We start from the raw sequence: 11781 nt of genomic DNA, 5'->3' as shown, positions 1-11781 counted from the left end.
TATGGAATGGCGGTCTCTGCATTTTGTTTTTAAGAAGAGCCATGCGACTCCAAAGCTAATGAGGTGGTGGAGGGGTGGGATACAGAGTAAAGGGACAAATGTTCAGTGAGGGCAGGGCGGGACGCCCCATGAACATGACACATCTCCCATGAACCAAGGTGTGCAAGCCTGCTTACTAACGCTGGGCATCATTCACACACTGAGTGGTTTCCCAAGCAAAGGGCTCCTGCAGCCTGTGTGTCTCCTGGCACAGGTTACTCTAGCCTATAGACCCTTAGCACAATTCCCTGGAACCCGTCTGTGTCTGTCCCTGCTCTACTCGCCGAGATTTTCAAAGGCTCCCCCTGTGGCTACCAGTGGTCCTGAAACACCCTAGAGACCGGGAGCTGCATGGAGGCGCCAGCTGGGAGGCCAGCTTCCTTGAGCTAACAAAGCCCAGAGAGAACAGTGGAGAGCGACCAGCCCCCAGGATCCCGGCAGACTTGGCCAGGAATGTTTTGCTCCCACCCCCAGTTTTCTGAGAGTGATTGAGAGAAACAATAGACTAGGAAGGGTTCTCAGAGGTCACCCTCCAGGGTTTCTCTGTTCTGGTCTGAGAAGGCACAGGGTTTCTCCTGCACAGTCCCATCTGACTCTGCTGTTTCCCTTCCTAACTCCTCTGAGGGCTACACTGTGGGGAACATGAGGTGCAGAGCAGATAGGTGAGGAGTACCGGGAGGAAAGCCATGGCTGTCGTGGGGAAAGCCCAGTGTTTCCACATTGCCCTGTGTTTCCACATTGGTAGCTAACTGACAGAATGCATTCCCTGTATGTTGCTTTGAATTCCCACAAGGGCCTCAAGAAGTACACAGCACAGCTTACCAGCATGAGACTGGGAGACACATCTTAGCACTGGGGCCCTAAGTTCTGTGGGTAGATCCCTCCAAATGTGACTGCTGGACCAAACACATGCGTGTGTCAAGGCAGTGCCAGGTTCTGTTTCACAAAGGTGGTAGCGATTCCCATACCCACAACAGAGGAATTGGGCATTCTTCCTGTATATTTTGCTTGACACTGTCTATTGTAGTTCTCTTAAATGTTGGCCAATACGATGCATAAAATGTTATTTGTTATTCTATTATTTTACTGGGTATCTTTTATTACCAGCATGGTTAATAAGCACATTCCCTCTTCTGATAATTGTCCATTTCTGTCATTTGATGATTTTTCTGTTGGTTTCATTTGTCTTTCTCTTAGGAGATATTTGTATATTGAGAAAACTAACTTTCATCTGTCATGTATGATGTAAGTATTTTCTTCCATTCTGTAATTTTTCCCATGATCTATTTAAATATATATATTTATATATATATACACTATATATATATATATACACACATATATTGCTATGGAGTACCTCAATAATCTTTTAGGTAATTAAAAATGCAGTTCAGCTCTCTGCTGTGGCCTAGGAGTGCAGTGGAGGATGGCCCAACTGACCAGGTGTTGGTAGCATACACAGGAGGCACATTTGACAGAATCCAATGGATTCAAGACGGAGGTGAGTGGGACTGGCTCTCTGTGTGACCTGTGATGGGGGAAGGTCGCGCCCAGGTGGGTGGCACTAGTCTCCCACGCTGGGTTCCATGAGTGATGTGGCTGAGGTCTCATGGTACCCCTGTGTGCAGAGGGTGTATACAGTCGTCTCATTCCTCCTGCTCTGCTGGGCATCAGTGTCGAATGGGCCTTGGTGTGAGTCTGTGTCAGACACGGGTTCAAGACTAGGTGTCGGGTCACCTGGTATCAGGTGTGGCAGGGAGGCCGGCTCTGAGAGCCCCAGAGATGCGTGGGCTGAGAGCAGGCCAGGGAGACCCTTAGACTTGGGCTCCCTGGAGGACATGTGGATGCCAGGCTTGGGGAGGAGCGTCCTTTCTGAGGGCAGGGGAAGCAAGGTGGGGGCTGTCCTTCCCCAACCGTCCCTAGTCCCTGTGCTCTGGACGAGTCATCTTCCTGGGACGCAGCCACCAGGTGCCCACCTGCCTGGCTGTGTGGCTGTCCCTCCTCTGACCAGGGGGACAGCCCTCAGGGCAGCAGTTCCCATGGGCTCCCCTGTGCTGGCTCACATGTGCGTGTGTGTCTTACAGATTGGATATGGACGCCCTGAGGTCTGGCAGGGCCCAGGAGCGAGCAGCGATCATCATGAAATATGAGCAGGTACGGGCCAGGGTGCTGGGGGAGGAGGTGGGGCCCTGCCTCAAGGACTGTGCCTGTGAGAGCCAGACCCCGCCTCCCTGGGGACACAGAACTGGGCAGGCGGCTCAGCTTCCCCAGTGACTTCTCATCCGGGTTCCCTCTTGGCTGCAGGGATGCCGAGGCGCGGCACTGTTAGAGCCTGAAGAAGAGGATGATGAGGGCGGCTGCCTCGTCCCAGACAGGTTTGGGTTCCTGCAGTGAGTCCTCCACACCCCACCCCACCCCAGGGCAGGGACTGGGGTCAGAAACCCCAATATGAAGTGGCACACCTGTCTCCAGGCCCTGACCTTGAGCCCAGCTGTGGTCACAGGCAGGCACTGGTCAGCATTTGGCCAGAGCCGAGTGACCCTGTGACTCAGGACTGCAGGCAGGGACAGAGCTGGACGTGGGGCAAGCACTGGGCACTCTTACTCTGAGGTCTCTGTTTCTGTTAAGTAGAGGGGGTGGCTTGAGGGTCCCCATGCTCCCAGGCAACACAGCCTGACCATCGCCACTCCAGAGCTGTGTCCACAGGGTTGGGGCACCAGCCTAGCAGCTGGGCAGTTGTCCAGCAGGTGCCTGGGTCTCAGGGCCCAGGCTCAAGGCTTACTAAAACCTAGTCTGAGGGATAGCCAGGGGTGTAGTCTCTGAGGCTCTGAAACTGCCTGCGGGATCCCATAGTATAGACCATGGGGAGGGTGCAGCTGAGGGCCCTGCCCCCGGGTCTGTGCTGGGAGGAGTGGGGCCTGGGAGGCAGGAGGCAGACTTGGAGGCTGTTCCCACGGATGTCAGGGAGAGAGGTCCCATGGCTGGAGGGTGGGCTCCGGTGACCTAGAGGGATGGAGCCTTCTCAGGCCTTCTTGGCTTGACTCAGCAGCCCACCTTAGCTCAGGGATAGGGGGTTCTGGCTCCATAGTGTGCCAGAACCTGGAGAAAAAAAAAGGAGCAGAGTGGTGGAGAGATGGCTAGGGTCTGGGCTGACAGAGGAGGGGCAGGTGTGGAGCCAGCACCTCAGGCGGCCAGTGCACAGGGGAGGATGGTGGGCAGGGGGGGACCCTGGGAGGTGTGGTGGTCCCAGGTGCCTCAGCCCCAGGTGCACACTCAGCACTGAGCATCTCTCAGGCAGGCCACCCGGACTCGGTCAGTTCCAGGGTGACTTCCTGGGGAGAGCTAGTGTGGGGACACTGCTCCCTCCTCCCTGGGCAGCCTGGCCCTGCTCAGGACAGCAACCCCCCAACCGCTGTGGGGGTGCTGCCACATGCCCAGGAAGGTGGATCTCTGACAGGCCTGGAGCCCCCCACTGGCAGCAAGGTCCCCTGCCTGGCCCTGGGCTCCCTGTGCTCATGGTCACCAGCCCCTCCCTTCCCGTCTGAGTCCCCTGGGAAGAGAGGATGAAGCTGGTCCTTCCCTGGCCCAGTAGGGAGGTGGAGGTGCCGGTTGTGGTCCAGTCCTCACCTCTCCATCTCCCTTGCTTTCCAGTGAGCAGAAGTTGCCCCAAGACAGCACCCCGGGGGCAAAGGTAAGGACAAGTCCTTGGCCATGGGCCAGTCATCTGGAAGCAGAGCTGGGTGGAGGGGGCATGTGGGGCTCGGCAATGGTTAGTGGGAGTGCCATAAGGTCCTGCAATGTGGTACTTACATGGCCCCTGCTGACATCTTAACACACTCACCTGCCCCAGAACTGAGCCGCAGTTCAGGGGCATCTTCCTGTCAGCTGTCATGAGTCATTGGCATGGTTGGGAGTGACCTGGCTGGAGCTCAGGGGCTCTGCCTTGAGGATGGGGCAGCTCGGGTCAGAGGCCAGGCCACCGACGCTCCCCAGACAGAAGACCTGGGGCTCACGGTCTGTGCCTTTTCTGATTCCTTCCTTTGAGTGCACACAGAGCTCCTGAGCTGCATCTGAGGGCCACTCTCAGAGTCTGAAGCTGAGCTCACACCATCCTGTCTTGTTTTCCAGTGTAAACAGGTGCACAGGATCCAGAAATGGGTGAAAATGATAAAGAACCACAGCAAATACCATGGCAGCGAGAAGGTACCGTGGAGCTGAGGGCCCCTCGGGAACACTGACAGCTGAGTTGGGGTTTGAGCAGTGCCCATTCCCGTGCCAGGCACCGCCTGCCTCTCAGATGCCCAGGGGCAACTGTCCAGCCCCCAGGGACACAGGTCATGTGCACCCCTTCCCCATACACGCAGGACACTGTCCTGGTAGAAAATCTAAAGTCACTGCTGAAGACAATCCCGCATGCAGGGCAGGTGTGGTTCCAGGAGCCCTGTAGGGGGCAGTCAGTGCAGGGCAGAGCCGGTGCCCCTGAGCCCTTGGCCCCCAGTCACTGTGGGTCATAAGGCCCCCATCTGGGTAGATCCTCCCTCTGCCAATACACACGGAGCCCCTGGCTTCTCCCTCCTGCTGTCTCACCCTGCGCTCCCTCCCCGAGTGGCCACGTTCACCACTCACCAGAGCCTCCTCTCTCCTGTAGTTTCAGCAGAGAATCTACAAGGGCATCCCTGCCCAGGTGCGCGGGAAGGTGTGGGCTGTGATGCTGGAGGTGGACAAGAAGAAGGCCCAGAATCCAGGCAAATACGCGGTATGGCTCTGCACTCAGCCCAAGGGGCCCTGGCCTGCTCGGGCCTGGTCAGGAGCCTGAGTCTCCGTGGAGGACCGTCCCTGACTGAGCCCTCGGGAGCCTCCTCCCCATCCTGCCTGCTTCTCTCCCTAGATCCTAGTCAGTGCCTCCTCCACGTCTCCCCAGACCCAGCTGGGACTGCACATGTGTGTTTTGTGCCAGAGGCTTTAACCTGCTCTCTGCTGAGCTCACCAGGGCAGCTTGGCATAAGGCCAGAACAGAGGAATTGCTGCGCCCATGATGGGCGGGGGTCTCCCAGTATGAGATCACAATGGTGTGAGGTAGGGAGCCCCACAGGCTCTGTGCTAACAGGGCCTGCCCACAGCTGGCCCTGCCTTCACATGCACTTGCAGCCCCTGGCATTGCCCTTGCCTGGAGTGGCTGGTCCAATGGTCAGACAGCTCTCAAAGCTTCCGGGAATGGAGGGAGTGAGGGCTGGTGTGAGCAGAGGGCTGGCAACTGCAGCTGGCTCTCATGTCCCCAGCTGCCATCAGGGAGCAGGGCCCAGCTGTGTGGCCCACCCTACCTCCCCCAAGTCTGCAGTTTGGGGCTGGCCCTGGGAGCTGGGCCTGGAGACAGTCATTGCCCAGGCTCGGCTCCAAGCCAAGGGTGGCTTCCAATGTCTAGATGGAGATGGGCCCCTCCAGCAGGGCGCAGCATGGAGCAGTGGCCAGGCTGTGGCTGACTCCTGGAGGGCAGGGCCTGAGATGCCAGCGAGGGGGATCAGAAGCCTGGCTGGGGTCAGACCGCATCTGTGCTGAGAGCTGAGGGCAGGCAGGGGTAGTGCACAGGGACCTTTCAGAGCCCCTGTCTGATGCTGACCATTGGGGTCCCAGTGGCCCCCTCAGCAGGGGTGCTGGCCACGGGGGTGACGTGGACACTGAGGCAAGTAGGGAGCCCATGACCCCCCCCCCCCCAACGTGGGACCCAGAAGGGAATGAGCTCCCTGCAGGGAACTCTCCCCGCCAGCCAGAAGAGCTGACGTGGAGTAGAGAGCCTCATGTGGCAATGGGGCTTTTGCTGGTCCTGAGGCTGGCCCCTCCCCCTTGTCCCTGCCCTGCAGGAGATGAAAGAGCAGGCCAGGCTGGGCGCCACTCACTTCCATCACATCGACTCCGCCATCACATGGACTTTCAGAAACCACCTGAAACCACCACCCCTCTGCCTCTGCCTCTTCTTAGGAGAAGGAGGGTGTGTGCCTGGAGGACTCTACCACCCACTGGTACATCCAGTGCTTCCTGGATGGGGTAAGTGCCCCAGGGACCCCTTGCCCAGGAAAGCCCCTGCCCCAGTGCCTGGCTCTCCTGTCGTGGTGGCCTGTGACTCTGAGCTCCCCCAGCCCCAGTAGACACAGGAGGGAGTCTGCTGTGCAGACCAGGCAGGTCCTGCCCTGCTAAGGGTGGTCCAAGCTGAGGCTGAGCCTTAGGGTTAGCAAGGAGGGGACAGGTCCCACCAGGACCCATCCTGAGAGCCTGGCAAAGGCCAGAGCCCTACAGTGAGAGGCAGGAGACCCATAGACCCCCAGTGGCAGAGGCTGGTGTCAGCACAGCCCAAGGGCTGACCCCTCCCCCAGGACCCTGGGTTGTCTGGCATCTCCAGTGTGGTTTCCAAAGTGTGCAGATGCCCAGGGTCCAGGACAGGACATGGTCATCACTCTGGGTGTGGTTCCCTGAGTGGGTGGGGGTGTGACACTGCACACCCACCCCCTGTGGGCCCTGCTGAGGCCCAGATGGGTGGAGTCCTCCAATGCCTCTGTCCCCCAGGTGCCGTTCCCCCTGGTTCTGAGGATGTGGGACATCTATATCCTTGAGGGCGAGCATGTGCTCACCACCATGGCATACACGGCCCTCAAGATCCATCACAGTGAGTCCTCAGGGCCCACAGAGGCCCGGGTGCTGGGGACGGAGGAGCTGGGGGTCCCCCTGCCTGCCCCTCATGAGTAGGGCTTGAGGGAGGGATGAGGGGGTTTGGGGTCCTGGGTTCCCTTCAGGAGGGCACTGAGAATCCTCTGTTGCACCCCCAATCCCAGGCCCCCACAGACCACAAGGAGAAGTGGCCAAGGTCATCACACAGGAAATTGGTCCCTAAGCAGTCCCTCCAGTGCTTGGCTTGACACCCAAGGGTGTCCAAGGGTGTCTGCAGCCCATGTCTGGAGCTGGGACAGGGCTTGGAGCAGCCATGGTGGCTGCGCCATCCCTAGGGTCACTCCTAGCCTGACTCCCACCCCCATGTCTAGAGCGCCTGCTGAAGATGTCCAGGGACCACCTCCGGGAGTTCCTGCAGGTGACCCTGAAGCAGGCCTGGTAACTGAGCAAGGATGTGGTCATCAGGCAGCTGCGGGCCTCCATGCGTGAGCTGGGGAAGCTCCAGTGCCTCCTGCCTCCCGAAGGTGAGTCCAGCACACGGCCCCGTCCCATGCTCCCTTGGGGGAGTCAGTAGTGGGAGACCCAGGCCCTGGCAGCCCCGCCCAGGGCCTCCCCTCTTCCTTGTCCTCCATGTCCTCCCTGGGCTCAGCAGTTCTGCTTTCAGAAGCTCTGACAGCATGGCCTGGTGGGGCGTCAGGCAGCTGCCCTGATTCCTCCTGTGGGGGACTGCTCTCCCCCAATGACTCTGGGGCCGGGATGTGGAGCTGTCCTAGGGCTCTGTGGCTCTGGCTCCTCGGCTGACCTCCACTCTGGAGTGGATTCGAGGCCCCGCCTTGAGCTACCCTGCCCAGGTCTGGAGCAGGTGCCCTGGCTCAGTGTCCCCAGGAGCCCGGAGCACAGCTGGACCCCCACTCCAGCAAGATGAGAAGTGGCCCTGCCTGCCCAGGGGGCCTCTCCCCGACTGACCCCACACAGGCTCCTGGCACGATGACCACAGCTGTCTGCACACAGGACCCTCCTAGGACAGGGGTGGGCGGGGCTCCCACCTGCATGTGGGCAGGGCTAGAGGGAGGTGGGGCTGTGGAAGACCCTGCACAGTGAAGGCCAAAGCCAGCCGGCACTGGATCCCCTTCAACCATCTGAAGACCCCTGGAAGGCCCTGGTGCCCTGAGCCCAGTTATGGGGGCCAGGTCCACTCCTGTGAGCAGGGTGGGCACAAAGGCAGGTACTGGGGGCCCCCGCGGCAGAACCCAAGTGCAGCTGAGTGTGGGCTCTGCAGTCCTAGCCTCGGGCCAACAGAGTCAGCGGGACCGGGAGCAGCGCTGGCCTCTGGGCTCTGGTGGGGAGGGGTCCCCGTGCTCATCCCTGTTCCTGCTGCTGCCGCCATCAAGGACCTGGGCGCCTGGGTCCCCATGCAGAGCAGAGATGGGTTTGTCCCAGCTCTAGAGGCTGGCGGGGGTGGGGGGAGCCCGGGTGGGGGGGCCCAGCGGCAGGCTGTTCAGGCACTGGGGAGGCCCCACTGTGCTTCCAGCTGCTGCCTCCCCTGGGAGCTTGTGGGACAGAAGCGGTGACAGCCATGTCTCCCTGGGAAAGGGACAGTGGCCCAGGGTCAGACGACAAAGGGTGCCCCTGCCACCTCTTTAGAAACCACATTCCCTGTCCCCAAGGGCCTGAACCAGACCCCATGTCTGCCCCACAACCCCAGCTCTCCCCCATCACCTTAGGCTCAGTTCATTTCCAGCCATTTAGGAGGGACTCAGATGCGGGTAACTCAGCCAATGCACTGTTAGGGCGCAGGAGGTCAGGTGGGGTAGTGCCAAGGGTCCTGAGTTGGTGCCTCAGTCCCCAGAGATGAGAGAGTGAGGCGGGGAGGTCAGGGCCATCCACACTTGGGGCTGTGCAGGAGGAGCCGGAGCTGTCCCAGGGCTCCCCTGGCCCAGGCTGCACACACCCTCCCCTCTGGGGCCAGCAGCCCAGAAAAGTCCTCAGCATCACACGGGGTGATGGGGACCCCATGATGAGGTCGGGGCAGGCACCCTGCAGTCCATACGGGGGCTGTGGAGAAGCAAACTGCATCTCCTCTTTTCCCAGCCAAGGCCATCGAACGGTGCGGCAGGCCCCTGGGGCAGGCACGCGTCCCCCAGAAGCACGTTCCTGCCCCCACTGCCACGAAGGCCAAGATCGCCATTCAGGACACAGTGGCAGTGTGGGAGCAGACCAGGGGTCCCGCTGCCCGGGCAGTGATGATCCATCCTCCAGAAAGCTTTGGCCTCCGCATCGCCGTGAGGGAAGGCATGGAGGAGGAGGAGAGCTGCGAAGGCAGCCCAGAGCCCCTCTGCCTGGGCTCCCCTGTGGGGACCGCAGAGTCTCCACATGTGGCCAGCCCCACAGAGACTCCAGAGAGCTCGTGGGGGAGGGGAGGGCTGTGCCAGTGTGCTAATCTCCCTAATCTGACGGGCCAGGGCACAGGGAGGACGACTTCTGATGCTGGCACCAGGAGGGCCTGTGGATGTGGGCTCCTCCACAAGCCTCGGAGCCCCCAGAACCAGGGCCCATGCAGGCCACCCCAGCCTGGGGGCCACGGCTGAAGACTCCCCCCTACTGGCATGGCAGCCCCACGCACTCTGGGGACAGTCATGGGCTGGAGCTGGCCACCTGGGCTGGGAGACCAGGCCCGTGTGCTCTCCCTGGCCTGAGGCCTCCTTACCTCCTACTCCATGGGGCACCTGGATGATGGGTGCCTCCTAGAAGAGGGGACGAGCCCACCACGTGTCCTGCCCAGCCTGGGCAGCAGCCTTCCATGTATCTTCATGGCATTCTATACACTTGATTGAGCCCCGACCCCCAGGCTCTTCCTGGGGCCAGGACACCCCATCTCTGGAAGACAGCAGCAGTACCAGGATCCACTGTACTACCTTCCCCCCACCCCCGCCACCCTCAGGTGCTGCTGACCCTGTATTACATGGTTACACTGAAACCTGTTTGCTCCAGTTTGTGACCCCGGCGCCCAGCTGCAGCAGAGCTTCCCGTGTTCCTGGAGAGCGTGGGTGGCTCCACAGCCCCCAGCCCCAGGCAGAGACCCGCTCAGGACCCCGCAGGCAATGCCTGAGATTCACCTGTGCCCTGCGGGGTCTGGGTCAGGGTGGGAGAGCAGCAGCTGTGAGTGCCCATGAGCTCTGGGACAGATCGGCACAATAGGAACAGTCATGGGGGGAGGGCCTGAGTCACCTCTATGCTCTCGTGGACCTGGGCGGCCATGTGCAGCACCCTGGCTTGCCCCCACGTGTTTCTCCCTTCCATCCTGCACGTTCTGGAACCCAGCTCCTCTTCACCCTGACCACGGGAGAGGGCACCGAGCGTGCTCGGCTGGGTCTAGGGGGATGCCAGCAGGGCCTTTTTGTACCGTTGAGCCCTGGTGTCTGCACTGAGCTGTGGGGGGAGGGCTGCCATGGGTGCTGTGGGCTGGCCCCACTCACCCCAGGCCCGGCCCTGGTCTAGTACAGTGACCTGCTTTGAGCCCATCCCCTCTGTCCCCACCTGTCCCAGTTCCGCACGGCCTCCTGTGCCACAGCTGTCTGCTGCTGCCTGCAGAGCTGGCTGCCTGGTGACTCCGGGTGCCCTCAGGGATGGGGACGGGGCCTCTCTCTGGGCTCGTCTGGGCTCTGCAGGTCAGCCCTTGGGTCCCAGCCAGGCCCGCCTGAGCCTGCACTCTGATGAGGGAGAGATGTGCCTGGGGTCAGAGCCTCCCATGGGGTGTTCCACAGTCCAGTTGTTCCCTTGAGTGTGTTCCCTTGACCTCCCCACCCCCATCAATAACTGCCTTTCAAACAAATCTCTAAAAATAAAACAAAATAAAATAAAATAAAATAAAATAAAATAAAATAGTAGTTACTATCAGACACAGAATCCTGGAGCCATGGCTGGAACAGAGCTCAGAGGGATTCTTGGGTTTCTCTAAGTTCCTGTGTTTTCCTCCATCTGGATGCTTGTACCATGGGTACTGAGTCTCTGTGATAAATTCACCAGGTTGTGTGCGTATGCATTCGAGTGCATGTGCTCATTTTCCTGCACGCATGTTATACTTCAGAACAATGTCTCCTGTTCCTGGCCTGAGCCTGGTAGCACTGGGTCATTCCCAGGTTTGCCCAGCCGTGTTTGTGAGGAGAGCGATTCCTCACAGCTCACATGAGTTCCGACCAGAAGCGGACGTGGGGCTGGTTCCTGCCAGGGAGCGGTGCTGTGCCTGGCAAAAAGGGGACATGTGACTGGCTGCACTTCCGGATCACAGCGCCTGGCACAGGCATGCTCCCCACCGGCAGGTGTCCTGGGGAGGTGTGAAACTGACACGCCCTGTTGCACCCTTTGTCCAACATGCCAGTGACACTTCTGGTCCCACTGCTCCACACTTGTGAAGCATGCAGATAGCAGGTGATGGCCCAAGTACTTGGACCACAGCCACCCTCATGGGAGACCTGGATGGAGTCCCTGGCTCCTGGCTTCTGTCTGGTCCAGCGCTGGCAATGGCAGCCATTTGAGAAAAGAGTCACTGGATGGCAGATCTCCAGCTCCCACTCTCTGTTCTGCCTACTAATTAAGGAGTAAAAATCACATACCCCCCCACACACACCCAAACACCTGACCCAGAGTGTTTATGGTTACCCTCAATTGACCCAGAGGTCCAGTTGAGACTCAGGGAAGAACTAATGGAGGGAAAGTCTCGCTCCCAATGCCGGAGGTGAAACTACAGCCCCACAGAGGGTGCTGGCCATAGCTGGTCCAGGCCAGGGGCAGGTGAATGGTGGCCCGAGGTGCACAATGTGACAGCAGGTGAGGTGGTCAAGCTAGAACAGACCACTGCCATGCCCTCAAAATAAAGGCAGCAAAATCCAATGCAACATGGCTAAAGAGATAAGGAAATGCACAATTGTAATGGAAGACGCTGAAGTCTCAGTAACTGAACAAATAGGATCTGTACGAAATCCCAAAATCATCAGCAATTGATTGGACTCCACCTAATTTAGAGAACACTTTTGCTGATGACAGAAGCATACACATTTTCCAATACACATAGAACACTGGCCA

General features: G+C 59.5%; 1 long non-coding RNA gene across 4 annotated transcripts; it reads left to right on the top strand.

Moving 5' to 3' along the window:
• Positions 1-2437: 2437 nt before the first annotated feature.
• On the top strand, positions 2438-9673 carry LOC103345546 (TBC1 domain family member 26). 4 transcript variants are annotated; one of them, XR_011382601.1, is made up of 6 exons: positions 4147-4242; positions 4688-4795; positions 5898-6081; positions 6598-6697; positions 7071-7223; positions 8791-9673. It is a non-coding gene; the product is annotated as a TBC1 domain family member 26 (long non-coding RNA). The 4 variants fall into 4 exon arrangements; XR_011382603.1 differs by lacking the exons at positions 4147-4242; positions 4688-4795 and adding an exon at positions 5091-5226; XR_011382602.1 differs by lacking the exons at positions 4147-4242; positions 4688-4795 and adding an exon at positions 5093-5719.
• Positions 9674-11781: the final 2108 nt, after the last annotated feature.

This window comes from Oryctolagus cuniculus, chromosome 15 (genome assembly GCF_964237555.1).
Source record: "Oryctolagus cuniculus chromosome 15, mOryCun1.1, whole genome shotgun sequence".
Taxonomy (NCBI): domain Eukaryota; kingdom Metazoa; phylum Chordata; class Mammalia; order Lagomorpha; family Leporidae; genus Oryctolagus; species Oryctolagus cuniculus.
The sequence above is the reverse complement of the archived record's forward strand: the minus strand, read 5'-3'. Positions and strand labels throughout refer to the sequence as shown.